Genomic DNA, 23984 nt, shown 5'->3' on the forward strand with positions numbered 1-23984 from the left:
AGGTGGCCCAAAGCCGATGTAGGTTTATATGAAAATTACCATGGAGAAATTTTGAAAAATGTTCCAAAAACATGAATACTAAAATGTAAGGACCAACTTATCATCCCATAGTAAAAACTCGTTCTTCAAACCATAATTAAGAAATTTGCTCAAGAGAGCAATTCAATCTGACAGATAGGAGAAGAGATATTCATGAGTTTATTTGCTATTACATATTCAGCTTCATATGGAATTATAGGCCTGCAAGAATCCATGACATTTGGTCGAATGACGTTTAGTCGAATGACGTTTGGTCGAAAGTACATTTGGTCGAACGGACGTTTAGTCGAATGGACATTTGGTCGAAAAGTTTTAGTTGCAACAGAAAGCATATGATATTTGATCGAACCGACATTTCGCGCAAGGGGTCGAATCTGAATACAGTGAAACCTCCATGAGTCGATATTGAAGGGACCATCGACTCATGGAAATATCGAGTCATGGAACAGCAATCCTTTGGAAAGCTGCTTCTAGGGACCATCATAGTAACCATGAAATTTTGTTTTTAGTATGGTTCCATGAGTCGATATCGAGTCATGGAACATCGACTCATGGAGGTATCACTGTAGTATGGAAACAAAGTTTTACGTTCAGTCTGACTGTTGTCGAGAGTATAATTTTGTCGCTAATAGAAGAGTGATAGAATAGTTGAAAAAGTTTCAGTCATTTTACCAACAGACTATATGCGAAATTTTGTTATTAAATTTGATGGACTCTCTTCCAACAGATTGATAAACCTCTTGCGTTTTGACGTTTCATGCTACTTTTTTGTTCAGGCATGTTTTGCGATTCGAGATAAACTGATCATAAATGGAAGCAAGCCAACTTTTGTTGCCTCAGTCAACTCGTCTTCCCTTACATATATAGAAGTCACAATAAGCCAATTGGCCATAAATAAAGTTACCGACACCTAACATTCACTTTGTTATAAAGGTTTTCCTCGAAGCAATTTTTTCTGATTTCTTCTGATTCTGTTTTTTTTCTGATCTTACCCATGTCCGTAAGCTGCAAGACGCGGAATTAAAATAAAGCTCCCGAGCACTCTCTCCGCATGCCTCCATCAGATGAAGATCAGCAGTTTATTACGCAGAACGATTATATTAAAGAAGAATAACAAATAATAAAAACATTATGTTCACATCGTTGAGTAACAAAATAACTTGTTGAGCAGTTTTTCAAAGAATGATGATATTTTGAAAGAGTAATAAATTCACTAGAGCTAAATATTTCAGTCAATGTACAAAAACACTACTTCTAAAAAGTTCTTTTAAAATAGCATCACTTCACATTACAAATAAAAGGGTATATGAAATTTAAAATAAGAGTACATAAAATTTCTCGCTTTTTATTCAATAACAATAAATGATTCAGATTATTCAAAAGAATACGTTATCTTACTATTTGAAAATTAGCTTTCCAAATTTCCGTTCAACTAAACGTCATTCGACCAAAATAAATGTACCAAAGCAATTCGACCAAATGTCATTCGACCAAACGTCATTCGAGGAAATGTCCTAAAGCTGGCCTGCAAACACTGATAAAAATCCACACGCTCGATCTGTGTGTTTAAAATTATGGATCGATTCATGAACGTCCATATCGATTTGCTATGATTTTCTTGCAAACATAAATATCGAATCTATGACATTTGGTCGAAAGACATTTGGTCGAATGACATTTAGTCGAATGACATTTGGTCGAAAGTACATTTGGTCGAACGGACATTTCGTCGAATGGACATTTGGTCGAAAATGTTTAGTTGTAACAGGAAGCATATGATATTTGGCCGAACCGACATTTCGTGGAAAAGATAGTGGTCGAATCTAAATAGTATGAAAACGAAGGTTTACCTTTAGTCTGACTATCGTCGAGAGTAGCATTTTGTCGTTAATACAAAAGTGATTCAATAATTGAAAAAGCATCAGTCATTTTACCAATATTCCAAATACGCAATCCCACTTTTGACGCCTCAGTCAACTCGTCTTCCCATAGATTTGCTTGAAGAATATTATTAAGCTGGAAGTCACAATAAGCCAATTGGCCATAAGTAGAAATACCGACACCTAAAAATCACTTCGCCAAAAAGGGTTTGCTCAATTACATTTTTTCCTTCCGTTTTATTCCTAATTCCCACATCAAAAATCTTACCCACGTCCATAAACTGTAAGACACGGAATTCAAAGAAAGATACCGAGTCCTCTCTCCGAATGCTTCCATCAGGTGAAGATCAGCAGTTCATTACGAAGAACGGTGACATTTCAAAAGAATAATAAATAATAAAAACATTATGTTCGCATCGTTGAGCAATAACATAACTTTTTAGTAGTTTTTTTAAAGAATGATGAAATTTTCAAAGAATAATAAATTCACTAGAGATACACAGTTCAGGCAATGTATAAAAAACCTACATCTTAAACTTAACGTCATTCGACCAAAATAAATGTTTCAAAGCAATTCGACCAAATGTCCATTCGACCAAATGTCCTTTCGACCAAATGTACTTTCGACCAAATGTCATTCGACCAAACGTCATTCGACCAAATGTCATTCGACCAAATGTCCTAAAGCCTAAATATCTGCTGCATCTGGGAATTATTCCAGAGTTCTTTGTATCAATTCTTGTACGAATTTCTGCAGAAAAATCCATCTTGATCAATCAAGGGAAGATTACTTGAATTTACAATGTGTTCTTTAAAAATTCCTCTAGGTTCCAACGCAGCAAAAATAAGCGCCATTTCCAGAGTACATAAAATGGCTTTAGGACATTTCGTCGAATGGCATTTGGTCGAAAGTACATTTGGTCGAAAGGACATTTGGTCGAATGGACATTTGGTCGAAAGGCTTTGGAAAATTATTTTCGTCGAATGATGTTTAGTTGAACGGAATCATTTGGTGAAATTGATGATGGTTTCCTAAGTTTTGCAAAGTTGAAAGGGGCCCATTCACAAATTTCATATCGCTCTAGGGGGTTTGTAGAATATTCATACAAAAATCATTACAAGGGGGTTGATGGGTGTCAAAAATGACAATTTTTGGCGTTATGAAATTTATGAATAAATTCATAAGATAACGTATTCTTTTGAATAATCTGAATTATTAGGTGTTGTTTAATAAATAATGGGACATTTTTTATGGTCTTATTTCCAAAGTCAATTTTTTATTTGTAATTTGAAGTTATGTCAAAATCAAGGATTTCAATGATCATTCAAATGTACTTCATAGTATTTTTTTGTACATTGAATCTAGTGAATTTATTATTCTTTTAAAATATCACAATTCATTAAAAAACTGCCCAACAAGTTATGTTATTCTTCAACGATGTGAACATAATGTTTTCTTCATTTATTATTCTTTTGAAATATCATCATTCTTCGTAATGAAGATCAGCTCATCTGATGGAAGCAATCAGAGAGAATGCTCGGGACCTTTCTTTGAAATCCGGATCTTGCAGCTCACGGACGTGGGTAAGAAATTTGAATGATTAAATCAAAACCTTACTTATGACAAATTGGCTTATTGTGACTTCCAGTTTAATAACATTCCTCAAGCAAATATATGGCTTTGCTGACAGTGTTGATGATCTCGGGTGAATAACAGAGTTTGCAGTAGAAGCTTTGGATTATTAAAAATGAAAACTATGCTTATTCTATGTATCGGGTAAGAGAAGACGAGTTGACTGAAGTAGAAAAAGTTGTCTTGTTTCCATTTAAGATATCGAATAGTCGAATCTTTGAACATGACTGAACGAAAAAGCAGCATGGAACGTTTAAAAACGCAAGAGGTAGATTAATACATTGGAAGAGCATCCATCAAATTGAATATCAAAGTTTCGCTAATCGTAATAATTTTTGGTAAAATGGCTGATACTTTTTCTATCATTCAATCTATCTTGCATTAGCTACAAAACGCTACATACTATTTAGACTCCAGCACTATTCTTTCCACGAAATGTCGGTTCGACCAAATATATTTACTTTCTGTTTCAACTTAACCTTTTCGACCAAATGTCCAAATGACCAAATGTATTTTCGACCAAACGTCATTCGACTAAATGTCATTCGACCAAATGTCTTTCGACCAAATGTCATGGATTCACATAAAATGTCTCGCTTTTTATTCAACAACAATAAGTGATTCAGATTATTCAAAAGAATACGTTATCTTACTAACTTTGCAGAAAAATAATAATTTTTACCAAATGATCTTTCAATAAACTATTTGAAAATTAGCTTTCCAAATTTCCGTTCAACTAAACGTCATTCGACCAAAATAAATGTACCAAAGCAATTCGACCAAATGTCATTCGACCAAACGTCATTCGACGAAATGTCCTAAAGCCGGCCTGCAAACACTGATAAAAATCCACACGCTCGATCTGTGTGTTTAAAATTATGGATCGATTCATGAACGTCCATATCGATTTGCTATGATTTTCTTGCAAACTTCGTGTGTGTTACACATTAAATTCCTGTGTTTTGCTTCATGGATTGATTCATCAACCGACAACAGGGATTCCATATTTTTTCCACATAAGTTCCCGAAGTTTTCTCTTCAGATTCGTATGTGTGAACCTATGGACGCATAGATCATCACTCCAACACGGATTCAGTGTGTTTTGCTTATGGTTATCTTGTGTCATAATCATCATGTTCAAGTAGGTCGATTCATTGATTTGCGGAATGAGATTGTTATGATGAATCCATAAGCTATGCTATCGATTTCCATGTTCAAAGCTTCTAAATTGTTTGTGATCAACCCATGGGATGCATAGTGAACTGAATTGCGGTTAGACCTCGTGTCGAACGACAGTCATCATCATGATTCCAAAGAGAAAAAGCAAATTTTAAAGCTGAAAGTGTTAGATGAAAATTTGTGAGCAGCCTATTAAACGATGCTGTAAATGAGATACATGAGACATTCTTCCTAGACCGTACACAAAACGTACACAGTTGTTGAGCGCAACACGCATTTTCTGTACAGCGAATGCAGATGATTGCATGAGCCAAAGATCGCATGCAATAAAATAAGGTAAAATTAAGCTTTTGAAAAGTTTTATTTTAACTTCCGTTTTAAGGAATGCCGCTTTTAATTGGAGCGTTCTTAATTTAGCATATATTTTTCCACATTGACTCAAGATAACAGAATCCCATTCAAAATTAGATTTAATATTGAAACCAAGAGTCACAGCAGTTTCCACATATTCTAGAGATACATTGTTGAGTTTTAAATCAGGTTTCATTTGTCTTTGATTACTGGTACTTATAAACATAGCATGTGATTTATTAGTATTCAACGAAAGTTTATTTTTTGTAGCCCATTTGAATATGGAATCTAGGTCTTCATTGATTTTGCGAACGGAAGCATCGGAGTGTTCTATGTATACTTGTACATCATCCGCAAAAATGTGAACATAGTAGTGTTTCAAGATGGATGGAAGATCGTTAATATATAGAGAAAATAATATTGGACCCAATATAGACCCCTGAGGTACCCCTGAGGCAGTATGTAGGAATTTAGAAAAAACTCCATTATTGAGAACTGTTTGAAATCTATTCTCTAAATATGATTTTATGAGATTCACTGCATCAAAAGAAAATCCATATATTTGTCGTAGTTTTCTACACATTATGCTATGGGAAACGGTGTCGAAGGCTTTAGAAAAATCCAATAGGACTAGCAGCACCGGTTTTCCTTGATCTAAAATTATACCAATATCAACCAGTACCTTAAGCATCATTGTTTTTGTGCTGTGCTTTGCCCGATATCCAGATTGATAACATGAAAGCATATTGTGTTCGTTAATATAACCACAAATCTGTTTTTTAATATTTTTTTCGAAAACCTTTGATAGGGCGCAAAGTATGCTAATGGGGCGTAAGTTGTTAATTGAGTTTATTGAAGCTTTCTTTTTTATAGGAATTATTTTAGCTTTTTTCCATGCCGTGGGGTATTGACTAGATCTTAAGATTGCATTAAACAAGTGAACAATTGGGTTAATTATCAGAGGTGAAACCATTTTTATAAATTTAAGGGGTATATTGTCGAGTCCAACAGCGTTCGATTTTATTTCGTATAAAGAGTTGATAACATCAACATCACTGATTTCACTAAAATGAAAAGAACCCCACGCTGAACCAGTACTACATGGGGTAGAATCAATTGAACTTGAAAAATTTTTGTAAAAGCAATCGTTAATCTCATCAGCAGTAAAATTATTAGTACTTTCAGGTGTTGTATTGGACATATTAAATGATTTAAGTCTATTCCATAGCTCAGTTGAAGATAACCCAGAATTTAATTGTTCTCCATAGAAAATTTATTTGGCTTTGCGAATTAGAAGATTTACTTTATTACGCAGTTGCTTGAACAAGTTATGATGCGTGACATCGCGTGTAACCTTCCATTGCTTAAAAGCCAAATCACGATCAACCATCGCTCTGCCTATATAACTATTGAACCACGGATTATACATTTTCCGCAGTGGTACGTTTTTCAATGGTGCATGGCGATCTAAAAGACATTCTAAATGGCTGTTAAGCAAATTAGTAAGTGTATCAGGACTATTGATTGAATAAAAATAAGCCCAATTTATGGATTCAATATCGTGTTTTAAACGATCAGAATTAATTCTACTGTAATCACGATGGGATATTACATTATCCATATGCGCTGTGTCAAAGTTCAACGAACTGAAAATAACATCATGATTCGAGAAAACAGGTGCTTCAATTTGATTGAATCGCAAAACTTCTGAAAAACTGTTTGATATATGGAGGTCTAACTGCGAAGAGCCACTTCCATGAAAAAAGTAGGTTCACTACCAATGTCGTAAAGATGGTGTGTTACAAGCAATTCACGTAGTCTCATAGCTTTAAGTGAATCCAGTAGCATATTTGTATTGAAATCACCTAGGAAATGAATATGGTCATAAAAACTGCCATATTTATTTAGCAATTCATCTAATACTAGAGAACAATCAGCGTCTGGTGGATTATATACAGTTCCTAAAAGTATTTTAAAATTGACTAGAATAAGTTCCACTAGAATAAACTCAGTACGGGCAACATTATCACAGCTAGTTGTTTCGATCACATTATATCTAATAGTATTTTTTATATACATCATCACACCTCCTCCTAAACGACCAACTCTATCGCATCTTATGGACTGATATCCATCAAGCATTATAACACTGTCATCAATGTTATCATTGAGCCAAGTTTCGTTGATGCATATAACATCAACATTAGATGCAGCAACTATTCTACGCAGTTCATCCAATTTTGATAACCTACGGGCACAAATACTCTGGCCGTTTAAACAGCAAATTGAAAGTTTTCCAGGATAAAACGCGGATTTCATTACTATTCCTGGGGTACACCAATTCGTGGTAGTGTCATTAGTGTTGAGATTATCCATTGTCAAAAACATGAACAGCAAACTGAAGAAGGAAAAAAATTTTGAGCACTATACTGATAAAAGAAAAACAAACAATATTCACAAAAACATACATTATTCACAAAAAATCACATGAACAAAAAGTATTCTCTTTAGCAAATCAAATAAAAAACCACCAACAAACTAGCAACACTGATCAACATAGCATAATAATCACACATGATATCTGCTTGCAAGTCATCGTCATCCATGCACGGTTGTCTCCATGTAGTGCACCATCCAGTAGCAACAGCTGTTGATGAAGTAACTTTCAGGAAGGATACAAGGAATAACGTTGGGATCGGATTGGTAGGAAAAAGAAAAGCTTTTTCGGAGAGGTATAACATAATCTGATAAAAAGGAAAAGGATACATGGATTTGCAAGGAAAGGAGTGACAGGAAAACAAATAGCATTGGATAAGGTTGATCAGCGTGATGTGAACAGCTCCAGATCATGTATAGATGAGATCGCTTTCCCTGCTCCTCCATTCATCGGTTTCACGAAAACGATTCCGTCCCTTGAGTAGACTGCCTGGAGTTTATCATTCTTTTTCAACTGCAGGGCCTTAGAGCGGATTTCTCTGGCAATTGGTGTTAAGTTCTCATTTATGTAAACTCTCTTGTTGACCGAAAAACCGATTTGCGATAAAGAGAGGTTGTGAGATCGCAAATAGCGAGAATAGAACTCATTTCTCTGGGTGTTAAACGCAAATTGGAGCAGAATAATTTGTGCCGCTCCCAATGTCACTCCGGGTTTCGACAATCAACGTACATCAACCAGTGGGATATTATTTTCAGGGTAACCTAGAGAACGACACCAAGCCTGAACGTAGCTGCAGAGATTTTCTCCTTGGGTATACGGGACGCCGCTGATGATAAGATCGTTTCGCTTTGTAGATCTATCCACCATGTGAGAAACATCGGTTTTTGTTCCTTCGACGGATGAAACAAGCTCACTTACAGTTTTGTTAGTTTCCTCGCGAAGTTTGTCTATGTCAGAAGTGAGCTCAGAGCGCAGTTGAGTGATCTGTGACGAGAGCTTGTCACCCATCTTCTGTATATCATCCTTCGTACTCCTCTGGAATGACGCAAACTGTGATTTGACAAGTTTCGCTAGATCGGCGACAGTCATGTCGGGAGTGCTTGTATTCCGTTGTTGTGAGACAGAGCTACTTCTGAGTCTCATAGAGTTCACGTCTTCCTCGGACATATTGATGTTAACGAGCGATAAACACAAAAAGATGGCTGAAGATATCCCAGACTGGCTGTAGATGTAACGAATCCAGCAAAAATAAACCGTAAATCGTGGTTGAGACGGTATAGTTCAACGGTACAACTTTGAAGTTGTTGCAATCTAGTGATTTATCGATGGTTGGTGATTTTACGTAACGAAAATAGCACTTTTTGTTGACTGTGATGCACTGCAGTTCACACAAACGTCATAGCCCACCAACGTCACTCTCTCTCTAATTATAATGTAAAGTTTAGTAGAAAAATCGGATTCCACTAACAGATTTTCCTGCCTTTTAGTTTCGAAAAAAATGGAATATGCTTATCCCTGGCTTCCCAAATTATGGATTTGCGGCGCCCCGCTTGTTGCTGGCTCACGGGTTTGAAAAAAAAAATCAAGAGAACTTGCGACAAGCAGAGGAGCCTCGGATCCATATTTTGGGGAGCAAAAGTTTTTCTACCAAATTTCTTCTTTCAGTCCCTTGACATTAATGTTCTATCACACATGACTATCTAAAGCTACTACATTTCGAATTCAATAAGCAAATCAGTTGGTTTTCATGATTTAATATTTGGAAATTCATGTTTGTTTCACATGACAACCTAATGTTGATACACATGTTATTATACCGTGAAATCAATGATGAAATCCATATGGCTACCACACTCAAATCATGTGGTTTTCCTCATTGCGCAAATCTATAAGTAAAACACACGACCTTGACGTGTAGATTTTTCTCAGTGAACATCTACAAAAATCCCAAACAAAATTAGCTCAAAAGGGATTTGTTTTTTCACCAACATTCTTCATTATGGTTTGAAGAATGAATTTTCACTACGGGATAATAAGTTTATACACAAACAAACCGTTATTATGAAAAAAAAAATGTCCGTCAAAACTGAGCACAGGCCTCGATTCTTGGCACGGTAAATGTCTTGGCATGGCGTACCATTGGTATCTCGCGTACCTGCAGGAATAAAATATACCCCTTTGTGTGGTCCTTAGCCTCTTGCCCAGCAACTCCTATTCCTACCTCCTCGTGGTACTGGTCAGGGTACGAGTAACCTTGGGGAAAATCGGGTAACCAACCCCCGTGGGAACTTTGGTCGTATGCAGACAGAGTGCCAGAGAAGGACTCTAAGCTAAACTGCGCACTATGGTCTTCCGAACATTTAGGGGGAATGGTCCTCCGGAAATCTAGGGGGCTGGTGTCAGGCCCTGCAAGTCAACCGTAACAACACATCAGCACAGGAATGTCAACGAGAGAATACGGACCGGAACAATCGGCAAAGACCACAGCGACGGAAATGGACTAGCGATTGGAAACTAGGTACGTGGAACTGCAAATCTCTCAACTTCATCGGTAGCACTCGCATACTCTCCGATGTACTGAAGATCCGCGGTTTCGGCATCGTAGCGCTGCAGGAGGTGTGCTGGACAGGTTCGATGGTGCGAACGTTTAGAGGTTATCATACCATCTACCAGAGCTGCGGCAACACACGTGAGCTGGGAACAGCTTTTATAGTGATAGGTGATATGCAAAGGCGCGTGATCGGGTGGTGGCTGATCAACGAATGAATGTGCAAGTTAAGAATCAAAGGCCGATTCTTTAACTTCAGCATAATCTAGCATAGCCCACACTCTGGAAGCACTGATGATGACAAGGACGCATTCTACGCGCAGCTCGAACGCGAGAACGACTACTGCCCTAACCACGACGTCAAGATCATCATAGGAGATTTGAACCCTCAGGTTGGCCAGGAGGAGGAGTTCAGACCGACGATTGGAAAGTTCAGCGCCCACTGGCTGACGAACGAGAACGGTCTACGACTGATAGATTTTGCCGCCTCCAAGAACATGGCCATTCGTAGCACTTATTTCCAGCACAGCACGTTTTGATCGATGGACGGCACTTTTCCGACATAACCGACGTCAGAACCTATCGCGGCGCTCACATTGACTCCGACCACTACCTGGTGATGGTGAAACTGCGCCCAAAACTACCCGTCTTCAATGTTGTACAGTACCGACGCCCGTCTCGGTACAATATCGAGCGGCTGAAACAACCGGATGTCACCAATGCGTACGTACTTTCATGATTTGTAAGAGTTGTCTGCGCCATTTTGCGCCGAAACCAGTTATAGAGACCTAAACTACCCCTTGAAAAAAGAGTAATTCATGAATAACTTTGTAACTTTAAAAGCTAGAGTGATAATATGTTCAGCAGAAACACGGGTTTTTTCATGACAAACAACTCTGTAAAAACACAAAAAATGTTAAAAATCTTGGAAAAATGTTATGATAAAAAGTATGATTTTAGGGGCCATTCACATACAATGGCATATATCTCAAAAAGTATAAGAGATAGAAAAATCGTGTCTTTAACAAAGTTGTTTCAAATCGCCAATTCTACAACTTTGCCGAAGACACCATATATCTATCTAAATGTTTTAAAAAAATAGTTTTTCTATCTCACTGCTAGGTGGATTGATCACAAAACATTTTTCGTCAGAAGTTGCGCTTTAATATACCAAGAAACTTCTTCGAACAAACTATATCGCTAAAATCAACGGTTTGGGCGCTATTCAAAAATCGCATGAAATCGAGAAAATAAAACACAGTGCGATGGCGGCCTGGTTTCAGCGAGAATTGCTCTTCTAACCTCCTCATTTATAGTCTGATACGTACAATTGAACAAAATCAGAGCACACCCAAGTAATATTGCACTGTTATTCAGCTACTGGGCTTATAAAAATACATGCCACTTAAGGTAAAGATGCATCGAAGCCTATCCTAGAATTTTCAAGAGCACAAATTTAAAGAATCTGACAACCGTTCGCGCTGAAAATTTAATCGAGTGTGTTAAATTTGCAGCACAAGCGGTTGTATGGTTCTCTATATTTGTTCTATTGAATGTTCGAGGTTTTGCTTCAATGCATCTTCACTTTAAAACGGCACACTCTGCATCACATAACGACACCGCAACGGTTTGTTGCTGGAATGAATATCTTCTGTAACCGACGCCAATAAGTCGGTTTATCCAAAAAATGTCGCATAACTTATGATCTTGCCCTAAAAGCTATTGGTAACCGAGTGTGTTATTATGCACATGAATGGATCAGGATAAAAAGAAACACCATTGGGAGATAGAGGAGGATCTCTTTTTCATCGTTGAAATGTAAAATATCGTGTAAATCCATTCGTTTGTACAATAACAATAAGTTGTACACTTGGTTATCAATGGATTTTAGGATGAGATCATATATTTAGGGATAATTTCTCAGCATTGTATAGAAGCTTTAGGTTTTTCTTTCTTTCACAGAGTTTTAAATTTAGCAAGAAGCGTTCAAGTCAGAGATTGCATCCATGCAATGAATGGTTACCTTGAAGTTTATCCCGAATTAACCTGCAATCAATGCCCACTGCTCATCAATGCATCCATCTGGCTATTTTTCCTCAAAGAGCACAAAAGTGTGCCAATTAATCAACGATTTCCCGGATTTCTTCCGACGAATAGCGCATTGACTCGATAATTTGCATTCATATGCATGCTTTTCGCGATGGCATTTTCTCAGCACGTTCCAAAGTCGGGTGGACTTTGGGGACTCCTCAAAACGAACGGTTGTCACGGAGCTGCAATGTGATCATTAATATTCATTTATTGGCCGCAACCGCAATCAATAATCCCCGCTAGAGTACATTAATTAAAGCTGGTAGAAATGTCAGTCAGCCCTTTTGCAGTCAAAGTGGCGCGCAGATTCCCAAATGTCGATAGGTCGCCTGTTGGCCATAAGGTGCAATCGTAATTGGCAGTGCGATGCAATCGACGTGATTGGAATGCTCTTTTCAGGTGGATTAATTGGATGGAATGTTTGATAAATTTGACACATTCTATTCCGATGAAGTTCTGTAACCATGGTGTAATCGTGGATGGGTAGGGACGGTTCAACGACCTTTAGGTCAAGCGTCGTTCAAACGGTACCAGCAAAGGTCCTCTTACTTGCATCTCAATAACCCAAAATTATGTTCACCCTTTCTTTTTTGTCGTTACTGCCGCCTGAATTTGGTAAATTATTATATTTCGACTCGAGGTAGCTTGCATGTAAATACCCATATGCCTGAAATAGCGGGATTAATCCACATTTAGGAACATGAATTCTCACATGATTGATCGCTGCAGAACATTTCTCCTCTGATGACGACCATTTTTCAAGTGTCCATTATGGCCCTTCCCAAGTGTAAAAACCATAGAAAAACGTACGAAAAGAAAAATCTTGCAGAACCCGAAAACCTCAAGTGCACACCACATTGCAAAACTGACCGAATCTCTCCGGCTCACTCCCATCCGCCGCACTTCTTCCCATCCAAAGATCCCCATGTTCGTTCTTCCAGAGAAGGGGTTTTCAGGCTTTTTGGCTCGCGGAACACTTCTTTAAATTAAATCGTAGCGTGGAGCACCAATTCAATAATATCATTCCGTTTGAAATTCTGAATATGTGACACGCGGAAACCGCTAATTATGTTTTTGTTGAGAAAATTTCAATTTATTTTCTAAGGTTCTAGAATTTCAATTAGTTTTGAATATATTCAAAAGCAACCGTAACTAATAAGAACAGACATGCTATTTTTATTTTACACTCTGCATGATTTCAGGCTTAAGTTGGACAATTTTTAATTGTATTTGGTTGTTTGCAAAAGCTTTCGGAATAAGATGGTTACAAACTCAGCTCATTTTACCAGAATTTGTGAATTTTACTGTAATCTCAACAGCTGAACAGGTCGGTAAAATGAATTACTGTAATTCAGTTAAAATTTTACACACTCTAATGTATTTGTTTTTTTTTTATCGAAAACTGTTAAAAATATCTTTACTTAGGGGTTACGGAACCCGTAGAAAGCCCGACTCGCAGCTGCAATAGGCCTTTTCACCTCACGGGTAACTTCATTATCGTTTGGTACTTATGTTCCAAGATACACGAATTCTTCCTGCACTTAAAACTTTTCACTAGCACCATTTCGCTTCCTACTAACACGTCCGGACCCATGTTGACCATCAGCTTTCATGTAGCTACTTTGTGGTGTTGATCGTGAGTCTGATCCTCACTGTCTCTTTCTTGAAAGGCGCGAACGACTCTGCCACTGCCCGACGGCCAATCTCGATTATGTCGATATCGTCCGCAAAGCCAAGGAGCATATGAGAACGTGTAGTAATGGTACCGCTTCTATGCACACTACTGGCTCTCCTGATAGCACCTCCAAGCGCTATGTTAAACAGCAAGTTATAAAGAGAGTCATCCTGATGTTACAAACAATCCTAAGGTTACAAACGATGACAAAATCACGTTCTCCACCTGCTAACATCTTCTTCTTCTTCTTCTTGACATAAAGTCCTCACTGGGACAGAGCCTGCTTCTCAGCTTAGTTCTCTCATGTTACTAACTGAGTGCTTTCTTTGCCTAAGTTTCCATTTTTGCAATCGTTTATCGTGTGGCAGGTACGATGATACTCTATGCCCAGGGAAGTCAAGGAAGTTTCCCTTACGAAAAGATCCTGGACCGACCGGGAATCGAACCCAGACACCTTCAGCATGGCTGTGCTTTGTAGCCGCGGACTTTAACCACTAGTCTAAAGAAAGCCCCACTTGCACACATGATTTTGATTCTTCAAGCGTTGCATGAATCAGTCTTATCAGCTTCGCCGGAAAGACATGTTCGAACATAATTTGCCACAACTCGTATCTCTTCACTGAATCATACGCTGCTTTGAAATCTACAATTAGAATATGAGTCGGCAAGTTGTACTCCTGGAATTTATCTAGTATATATCACAGGGTTACGCCGACAAAGGACTCATCATGCGGTCTCAATCTATGGAACAGAACTCCAGGCATGATTTTGTACGCCAGATTCAAGGATAACACCTCGGTAATTGACGCACTTCAGTCGACGCCCTTTCTTGTACAAAGGGAATATGAGATCATTCAACCAGCTAGTGCATTTGTTCTTCCTCCTATATCTTCGAAATTATATGGTGAAGGAGTTTGTGCAGCTGCTCACTTCTGTGTTTGAGAAGTTCGGCCGGGAGTTCGTATTTTCTCAGCAGCCTTGTTGTTCTTCAGCCTATTAATAGCTTTATTTACCTCGGCGTTGTAGGTCTGCCACTCTATCGTCATCAATTTGAATTCTGCTCTTTCCACTAAGCGACCACCATTTTTTTACCCGTCAACAAGTTTCCTTCGTGGTCGTTGCACATGGCGGTAGACGGCGCTGTTTTTGCTCTGTGTTTTTCCTTTGTGTTGGTCGCTCCTTCCTGATTTTCGGGCCCTATTTTATAAACCGAGTCGACCAAAAACAACTCGACTGGAGTCACTGTCGATCAAAAATTTTGCTCGACTCGGCTCTGTCACTTGAGTTTATCGACAGTTGTCACTCTATGTGACTGGATTACTATGGACATATGCACGAGTTCACTAATTTGACGTTTGAGAGGTTCCGAATTCATTTGTTTCCATGGTCACATAAATAACACGGCACCACTCAAACGTCAAATAGTGAACCCGTGCAAAGGAACATGGGAGCCGACGTGTGATATCTGAAATATGCATGCTTACTTTGATCGACAATGACTACAGATGAGTCACATGAATTCATTCGTTTTACAAAATAGACCCGTTCAACTCGCCGTTTTGCAGTTCAAACACACACAACCATCAAGTAGTATATCAATCAAGTGTTCACGTAAATGTTTGTTTAGTTCCATTGCAGGCTTTGGAAAATTTAACGATCATTGACACGCGAGCCATAATTTCATCCCATTTATTCGCATGCATTCACACAACACGCATGACATAATAGATTTCATAAGAAAATCTGTATTTTTATTGTTAACAGTTCTATTTCCGTGAATTATTTCACAAGATACTGTGATTTATTCTTAGTGTGTATACGGTGTTGAAATAATATTATGTTTCAAAGTATTGAAACTATAAGTTTCCAATTTGATTAAATACATTTGGAATACATATCCGACAAAATTTCTAGTGTAATTTCAAGTATAGAGGTCAATAAAACTTTATGAGTCGCGGATCACCTGTGAAGGCTTAAGGGAGCACTAAGTGCTCTGTGGATCACGATCTTAAAGCCGCTGCTCCAGCGTATCAAATTTATGAAGCAACGGAAGCCCAGAAAAAAAAGAACTCAAAACTCGGTTGAGATCTTGTCGAAGATTGTTTCGCAGCATAAATCGAGCGAAGAGTTTATGCTTTATGATACGAGAAGCGGCAAGATAATTATCGGCGGGTATCTTTCGTGCTGTTTTTTTGTTTTGTTTCGGCTCTCGACGACACCATGTGTGATGAGGAGAGTATGCGTTTTCAAGTGCTGTTGTCGTCGGTAGGACTTGAGTTTTCTTCATCGACGACGTGTTTTGGAAACGGAACACAATTTTTGGCAGTTGGTATGAGCGAGCATGTGGCGTTGCGATGGTGGCTCAATTTACTTGGTTTCTACTTGGCGATGGGAATGCAAAAATTTAGATGTACTGATCCACATTGATTTATGACGTCAAAAACATACTCTTAAGGTGAAACAGCTTGAAGTCAAAATTCAATAATGAACCAAAACTTTGAAGGCACAAATCATGTGAAAGAAGCATCAAACTACAGCACAATTTATATTTTAGATTTGTGCCCTAGCAGATAGCTTAAAATATGACGATCGACTTTGTACGTTCATTATTTCAGCAGATTAGTGCCATCGAAATCGTGAGTAGGGGAACAAGTTGGTCATTGGCCATTTATTGATAATTTGTTACACTGTAACGTTTAATTCCCCTTTTTGGCTTCGCATATTTCAGTATTATTTGAAAGTCTTCATTGCCGTCTTCTTCAGTGTCAGTTTCTCGCATCCACTTTGGTAGTAGTTCAAATAAAAGTGTCTTTCAAACAATAAACAATTTAGGTAACTTTTGTTACTTTTTTTTATTATTAGAGCTTTATGTCAGCTTGGAATATGTGAAAGAGAAAATATTTCTGGCTATGTTATGGTTATTTACAAACAAATAGTGCTCTCTGGTGGCAATATGCTATGAAGGTTAGATAAACCAAATCCTCTCCCTAAACAGAGCATACTCAGCAATGGCGCCGTTCTGGTTGACCACCCAATTCATCAGTTACAGCAATGTTTGCCAACTCAATTACCCCGGCACTGACAGATTGCCCGTCCCCTGCCATACAAACCTCACACCGGGGTGCCACTTGAATTGACTCGGTTTCTTATGTAGCAAAAAAAAGAAGTTGCATTCCATTTGCCCTCGACCGAATTAGTGTCGCCTGACAGAACTAGAATTAATCATAAATAAAGCTCTCTGCCGCCCCGCCTAAAATGCCACACTGACTGGCGAAGTGTGTTTATCAGATCCGGGATAGAGGAGAGCGGGCAAGAACCTTCGACTGTGACTTAAAGTAAAGCGGGGCAAAAGTTCGACCTTAGTGGATTAATTTATATTTACAGAAGAAATACAACAACTGAAAAGAAATCAATATTACACAATAAAGGTTCTATATATTCGTAACTTGGGAGGGAGAAACCGATACAAAATTTATGTACGTCATAGTGAGCCGAGATTCTGCTGTCACGAACTGTCACTGTGAGCCCAGATCTTGAAGAATGGACAAATTTAATAAAAGTGCGTAATTGATCAAAACAAATTTTTGCATTCCAACAAAGTTGACAACAGGCGGTTGAAAATCACTTACTGCAACAGTCAAAAGCAATGCCGCGATAGTACCTTTTAATTTGATCGAATATAAAGTAATGAAACACGCATGTTTTTACTGTTTTCCAATCATCATTCAAATTGAATTCACATAATACTATGGCCCTTTTTCCAAGTTTGTCCAAAAAGATCGAAGGTACACAATAAAAGAAAACTAGCGATTTTCCCCAAGCCTGCCTTGATTGTCGTTGGTGAGCGGGAGTTATCTTGCAATTTGGAAAAGTGTTGTGTCATATTTCGTGTGTAGTATCGGTGCCTCCCTCCCAGTTCGTAACTATTTTGCTGAACAAACTGTGTCAAAATATTTGACAATTTTCAGTCCTTCTTCTTCTTCTTCTTGGCATTTACGTCCTCACTGGAACAGAGCCTGCTTTTCAGCTTAGTGTTCTTATGAACACTTCTACAGTTATCAACTGAGAACTTTCATTGCCAAAGTTGATATTTTCGCATTCGTATATCGTGTGGCAGGGCACGATGGTACTCTTTGCTCAGAGAAGTCAAGGGAATTTCCTTTACGAAAAGATCCTAGACCGATCGGGAATCGAACCCAGACACCCACTCGGCTAAGGAAGGCCCTATTTTCAGTCCTATAAGTAATAACAAACAAGATTTCTATCAGTTATTTGTTCAAAACAGAGTTAATTGTTATATACCCAAAATAATCAGTTTTTCGCGAACCTTAGACAAAATTTGAAATTTTGGTGACTTCTTTCCCATGATAAGCCGCACCCTAATGGACATCCTGCATTTGTTAAGGTGAAGATAAATCGAAGCCAAAGTTCAAAATTTTAAGAGCACGGATCTGAAGAACTAAACATCCATTTGAGCTGAAAACCTAATCGATTGGTCACCAGCAGCGAGTGACCAATCGATTAGGTTTTCAGCTCACACGGATTTTTGGTTCTTCATATCCGTGTTCTTGAAATTTTGAACTTTGGCTTCGATTTATCTTCACCTTAAGAATTGAGCTACAAATCTTAAAAAGGCAACTTTTGCCCCACCTTCCTCTACTGCTTTATGGCACACGAACATCAGTAAGCATCAGCTCAGTCCGGCAGTAGTATAGCTCAGCGTGAGATCTTCATCTGCTTCAGGGACAAGACGAGCCCCTGCCCTACCATCCATAAGGATGAAGCAGCTGAGAGTGTTTATGTCTCAACCTTCGTCATCGCCGGTCGTCTAATCCTGTGCTTGAGCCTCCTCACCACTTCAGTGGCAATAGGAGATGTAAACATGAACTTGAATCCGGAGCCATCTTCACTGTGGACCGGCAGCTGAGACGAAGAAGGGCAACTGCTTCTGCAGCTCGCCGGGACTTACCTAGTTTTCTGGAAGGAAGCGAAGGAGTTATGGCTTGTGGCGTTTCCGAAAAATCTGATACTGCGCTGCTGTACTGTTCGAGGAGATATTTGTGTCATTAGGTTCGTATTACATCAGCATTTGGGACTTTGAAGTGCGGTTTCTATGTTTAACTGTCTCGTTTGTGACCGAAGGAGAAAATCGTACAATTCCATGTTGCTTAAAGTTAGGGGCTGATATGCAATGAAACAACAGATTATTTCTTGTGAAATTTGTCAGCAACGTTGCAGTGGAGCACTTTTTAAATTTTAAGGAAATTTGATAGCTGCATAATATAAGTTCTTTTCTTTGATAAATAAACAAATACATCGGTAAGGCAAATAGACTCGGTTCAGATTTGATCGAGGAGAAATATCCTTGAAATGAAAATTTTCTTCTTTCTGAAACTCTCAGCTGCTTCATCCATTTGGAATCTATAATGAATTTACGTGGCTATATTTAAGAAATTCATAAAACAAAATCCAAACCATTCGAAGCAATAGTTTGTATTGAGATAATCATGTTTTACTGAAAAATCGTTATTAGTGTTGTTTATTTGCCTGCTCTCAATTACAATCATGGGACCTACGCCCTTATTCTAGCACTTGCTTGAATTATGTTGTCTTCCAATTGTAACTTTCGTGAATGTTTTGTCACTTTCTCTTCCTGTTATGTTCGTTTGTCTCTTTTTTTAATTAGTTCATGTGTTAATTGTTTCCCATTTCATGTCAAGTGAGATTGGGGATTGATGAGGTTTCCGATACTATCCTTACAGGTCAGGAGGAAGTTTCTCGACTTTTTAGGTAAGATTCTGAACAGGATGAATAATTACTTATATTTACTATTCATTTTTTAATAGAATGACAATTTTTATTTCGGCATATTGTAATTTCTGGCACCTTAATTTTCCAATGTAGTACGTAGTATTTTTCATTTGATTCGGGTTTTAGAGTCGAGGAAAACGACAGTCCTCTGTTTCCAAATGCGTCAAAGCACCAGGATGACTCCATCTTCAGTCACAGCGAGTTGCCTAGCGAGGTATTCGACGATCAACGCTGGACGCCTCCTCCAGTATAGACCAGTATAGATCGCAGCAACAGAACCGGAGATTCATCATCGGGATCACCTGGCCTGCCGTCCTCATGATGCACGCCAACTTGGACATGACGGCGAAAAAGTCCAACGTGACGACTTTCCGAGGGGCATTCGAATCGATGATGCGACAGCACTACACCTCGTTGGTGGGCCACGTGGCGATTCGGCTGGTTCCGTGTCCGTCCGTGTGCATCGATGCGTTGGGCATTCTGTCAAGCCTCAGTTCATACTCGTTTGACACCTCGCCTTCGACGGCCGACATCCCGATTGGAGCCATTCCACTGCTGACGACCTGTTTTGCCGGATTTCCAAGACCCCTTCAACCACTTCTTTGCCTGTGCCAACATGGTCTACGCGGAGTTCTTGAAAACCGACGAAGGAAAGGCCTTCAACGGATAGGTTGCGTAGATCGCAATCCATGGGATGCGTCCTGGCTCACGATGCCCTGTGAAGGGTTAATGCCCGACATAAAAGCGAAGCTTCTGGGCTAAACACATCGATGACTTCATGGAAGTCAATGATCTGGACGTAAACAAGCTCTTGCCGTCACCTTCTCCGCCGAGTATATCTTCCTCCACCAGCGATTCGAGTCTTCCCAAGTTCGACTTCGAGGTCGGCGACTTCTTCATGTTTGCAAGCCTTTGGCCATTACCCTGGCAACTCGTCGTCTCAGAGATTCTCGTAGCGAAACCAACATACCTTCCAGTTCACAGATCTATAACCTGTTCCACCCGACTGATCCGACCGCATCTCGTATGGAACCTCTACAGAGCGCTCGCTTTCCAATGCTTGCTCCCATGGACGTCTCTCGGTACGCCAAGTACCCGCTCGATAACGGCCAACCGTACCACCTCCTGGAACTGATTCAGTCCAGTCCACAGATGGTCCACCACCCCGACGACTCCCGGACACCTCGATCTAGATCACCATCTCCGGAATGATCAACCAACTTCAGCAGCGCTGGTGGGGATCGAAACGTCTAGACCACGCTCTCTACTGTCCAGAGGGGCACAGCAATTTCCCGGCGCACGCTTCGCTGTATCTCCTCTACGTCAGCTAATGGGAGTCGAGCGACGTGATCGCCTTCATCTTACGCCAGATTGGTTGCTTCGATAACCTGACACTCATCGGAACGGACGACAAGGAAATATCGTCCTTCCGGCCGGAGCAAGCTCGGGAAAAATGGAACAAAAAGCGCACCTCCGTCAAGCTGAAAAACGTGACGGCCAACCATCAGGTTATCGATGTGATCGTGAAGGATGGCGAGGCGCAGAAGATGGTAGCCCGATTAATGTACGGGGCGCTGAACATGATCACCCTGGTTAACGAAAAGGTCGACGTCCACATCATGAAGGATTCTTCGGGAGGTGAGCGAACTCTCAGGGCGACAGAGACCATCGACAAACCACTAACTAAAAAAAATATGCAAAAGTGTTTTATCCACTTTAAACTCTGTATGACTCATTTGAAAAGCATGAATTAATTTAACTTATTTTCTACTTCCCAGAGCATGAAGCATATCGTGATATTCATACATATTTGAAAATTCTATGTCACTCAAAAAATGTTGCTACACTGCAAGTTCTGCCCAGTTTGGAAGTAACAATTGATGATAATAACTTATGAAAAGAAGGGAAAAGTTATATGCAATATATTGAAAGCTTCAATCCAAAGTAAAGACGCAGCATAATTCAAAAATAACCTATAGATGAGAAAAGATTTTTTTTTTTCGTTTAAAATGTTCAATGTTTTAATGCAAAACATAAAAAATCTTGCGGCATAGCTCGAGTTAAAAACACATTTTTTAAAAAGTAAATATGTTGAAATATTTGCAGGATTCAAAGTATGGATTATTCTTAAAGCGCAAGAATTGATAAAGTGTCAAAATAAAATAATTACAACATTTTGCTTCATTAAATATTATCTTATAGCAGTAACTACAGTAATCAGCGGCGCAACCAAGGGGGGGTTTTGGGGGTCAATTACCCATATTACAGCCCTATAAGCCCAAAAAGGAGAATTAGCGGGTTGGTTGTTACCTGGAAGGTCCTCGGTGTGAAAAAATTGCTTTAAGAAGCATATACCGTTTGATGAAAAGGTCATTTAGTGTAATAGGGATGTTTCAGATTATTGTACAGAATGACAGATTGACGTCAATTCACAGTGATATTGGATAATTTGAAAAGGGAAAAGCATTTATGGTAGGTGTTATTACTGGGGGTTGCATATTCTATAATCTAGAAAAGCATGATAAAGTGCAATAAATTTACATTGATGTACTGGTGTTTCTTGAACATGCAAAGCCTCGAACATGCGACAAGCGCTATTTTGGGATCCCAAATGATCACCCAGACGTCCTCACAAAATCGTTTGACCCATTGCTTTGTTGCCTTACTTGAAGTCATTTTTATCAGTCAGTATATTCACCATGAGTAAGATAACGTATCCTGTACAAAGCAAATGCATCCTACATCTGCTGCAAATACTTTGACGCCATCTCAAAACTATTGAGAACCAAAATATTTCAAGCATAAGTAAAATTTTGATTGTTTACGATCTTACGAAACATTACTCGTATACTTCATAAATTGCGCTTCAAATAAAAATGACTTTTAGTTACAGGAGACCAATGAGAATTCTGAGAAAATTGAGAGTATCTCTCTCTTTCAATCATGATCAACAACACGTCATGAGAGCTTGTTAATAATTTTTGGCTAGAGCTCTGATTATATCGGGGGAGTAAAAGTGCAAAACTCATCTAAACAAGCTCTGAACCTGCCCCCTAGGTTCTGTCTATTGCTGTCGGAAGTTCGAGGATTGTCTAGTCAGCCAATAAAACACTTACCTCCAGTGGTAAATGAACGAGAGAAATTGATTTTATCATTGCATTCGCTTCGGGGCTCTCGTTCGCTGCTCTTGTTTATCAAGCTTGTTATAACTTGCGAAACACTGCCGATCATGGACCGATGGTATGTATTGCATGATTGCTTTGATCGTGCTCCGAAAACAAATCTAGAAAGATTCACGAATTAGGCGAAACTGACAAAATGTACACAATTTAAAAAACTATAGCGTTGAAATTGTAGCTTGATTGTCTATTCACTGCATTTGAACTTTTCCCCTATCGATAATTTAACTATTGAAAAAGAGCAAATTTGTAGAAGACGAAACTTCACCTCATGCAACCAAAATGTAATGAAAACACACATGAAAATTTCATTGGTTATTTTCTCATTGTTATTGATTTGTCAGATAGGCCCTTATCGCGAATCCCTCTCGAAATGAGAAAGAATTCTGCAATGCCTGACTGGCAAAACGGTTAAATGCTTACAGCAGTTGCACCCGTAACGAGCTTTGTAGACCTGTTAGACGATTAGATTTGTGCTTTAAAAACGTGAGTTTGGACTTTATCAATCTTTTTTCTAAATTGTAGGTATTGCAGGCAGTGTATCGGAGAAGCCCAAGTAATGGTGTTCGTTTTCTTCTCGTGTCGGTGGTGCGGTTCCTGTGGAGCGAGCGATGGAATCAAGGTCAAACGTGTCTGGTTTGCGTTGTGCGAAAAGATATTTGTATTTAGTCGAGGATGGATTACAAACTGGTGAGCTCGTTTCATGGTTATGATTACACATTTATATCGAGGCAACGTTACTGTTCCGTCCGTCATGATCAATCATTACATTGAAGTGCCCCTCGAAACCCATCTCAGGAAAGAAGTGGTTTATTTTAAACATTCATGATCAGTTGTACTTGAGCCACAAAGAAGAATAGAAGTAAATTTATTAAAAGTAGATTTTTGAGTTTGATTTAAGGCTCTACCATCAAGTGTCCAGTCTAGGTCCCGGAGAAACCCAGTGATTTCACAGTGGACTCGACTAGTTCATTCAAGCCAGCTTTGATACAGGAGAAACCCAGCGATTTCGTCATTAGTCTTAGCCCTCCAAGTTTCATATACGTTCCCCAGCCAGAACAGTTACGTTTGTATTTTTCAAACAAACTTTGGATTGTTCGGCACTACCAGTGTCGGCATAAACCTTTACTCTGTTTCAAATATTTCTAGTATATATGTACC

At 39.0% G+C, this 23984-nt stretch overlaps 1 pseudogene; it reads left to right on the forward strand.

The window, feature by feature from the left end:
- The first annotated feature begins 19965 nt into the window (after positions 1-19965).
- LOC110678261 lies at positions 19966-23383 on the forward strand (annotated as a pseudogene).
- Positions 23384-23984: the final 601 nt, after the last annotated feature.

Source organism: Aedes aegypti, chromosome 3, assembly GCF_002204515.2.
Source record: "Aedes aegypti strain LVP_AGWG chromosome 3, AaegL5.0 Primary Assembly, whole genome shotgun sequence".
Lineage (NCBI taxonomy): Eukaryota > Metazoa > Arthropoda > Insecta > Diptera > Culicidae > Aedes > Aedes aegypti.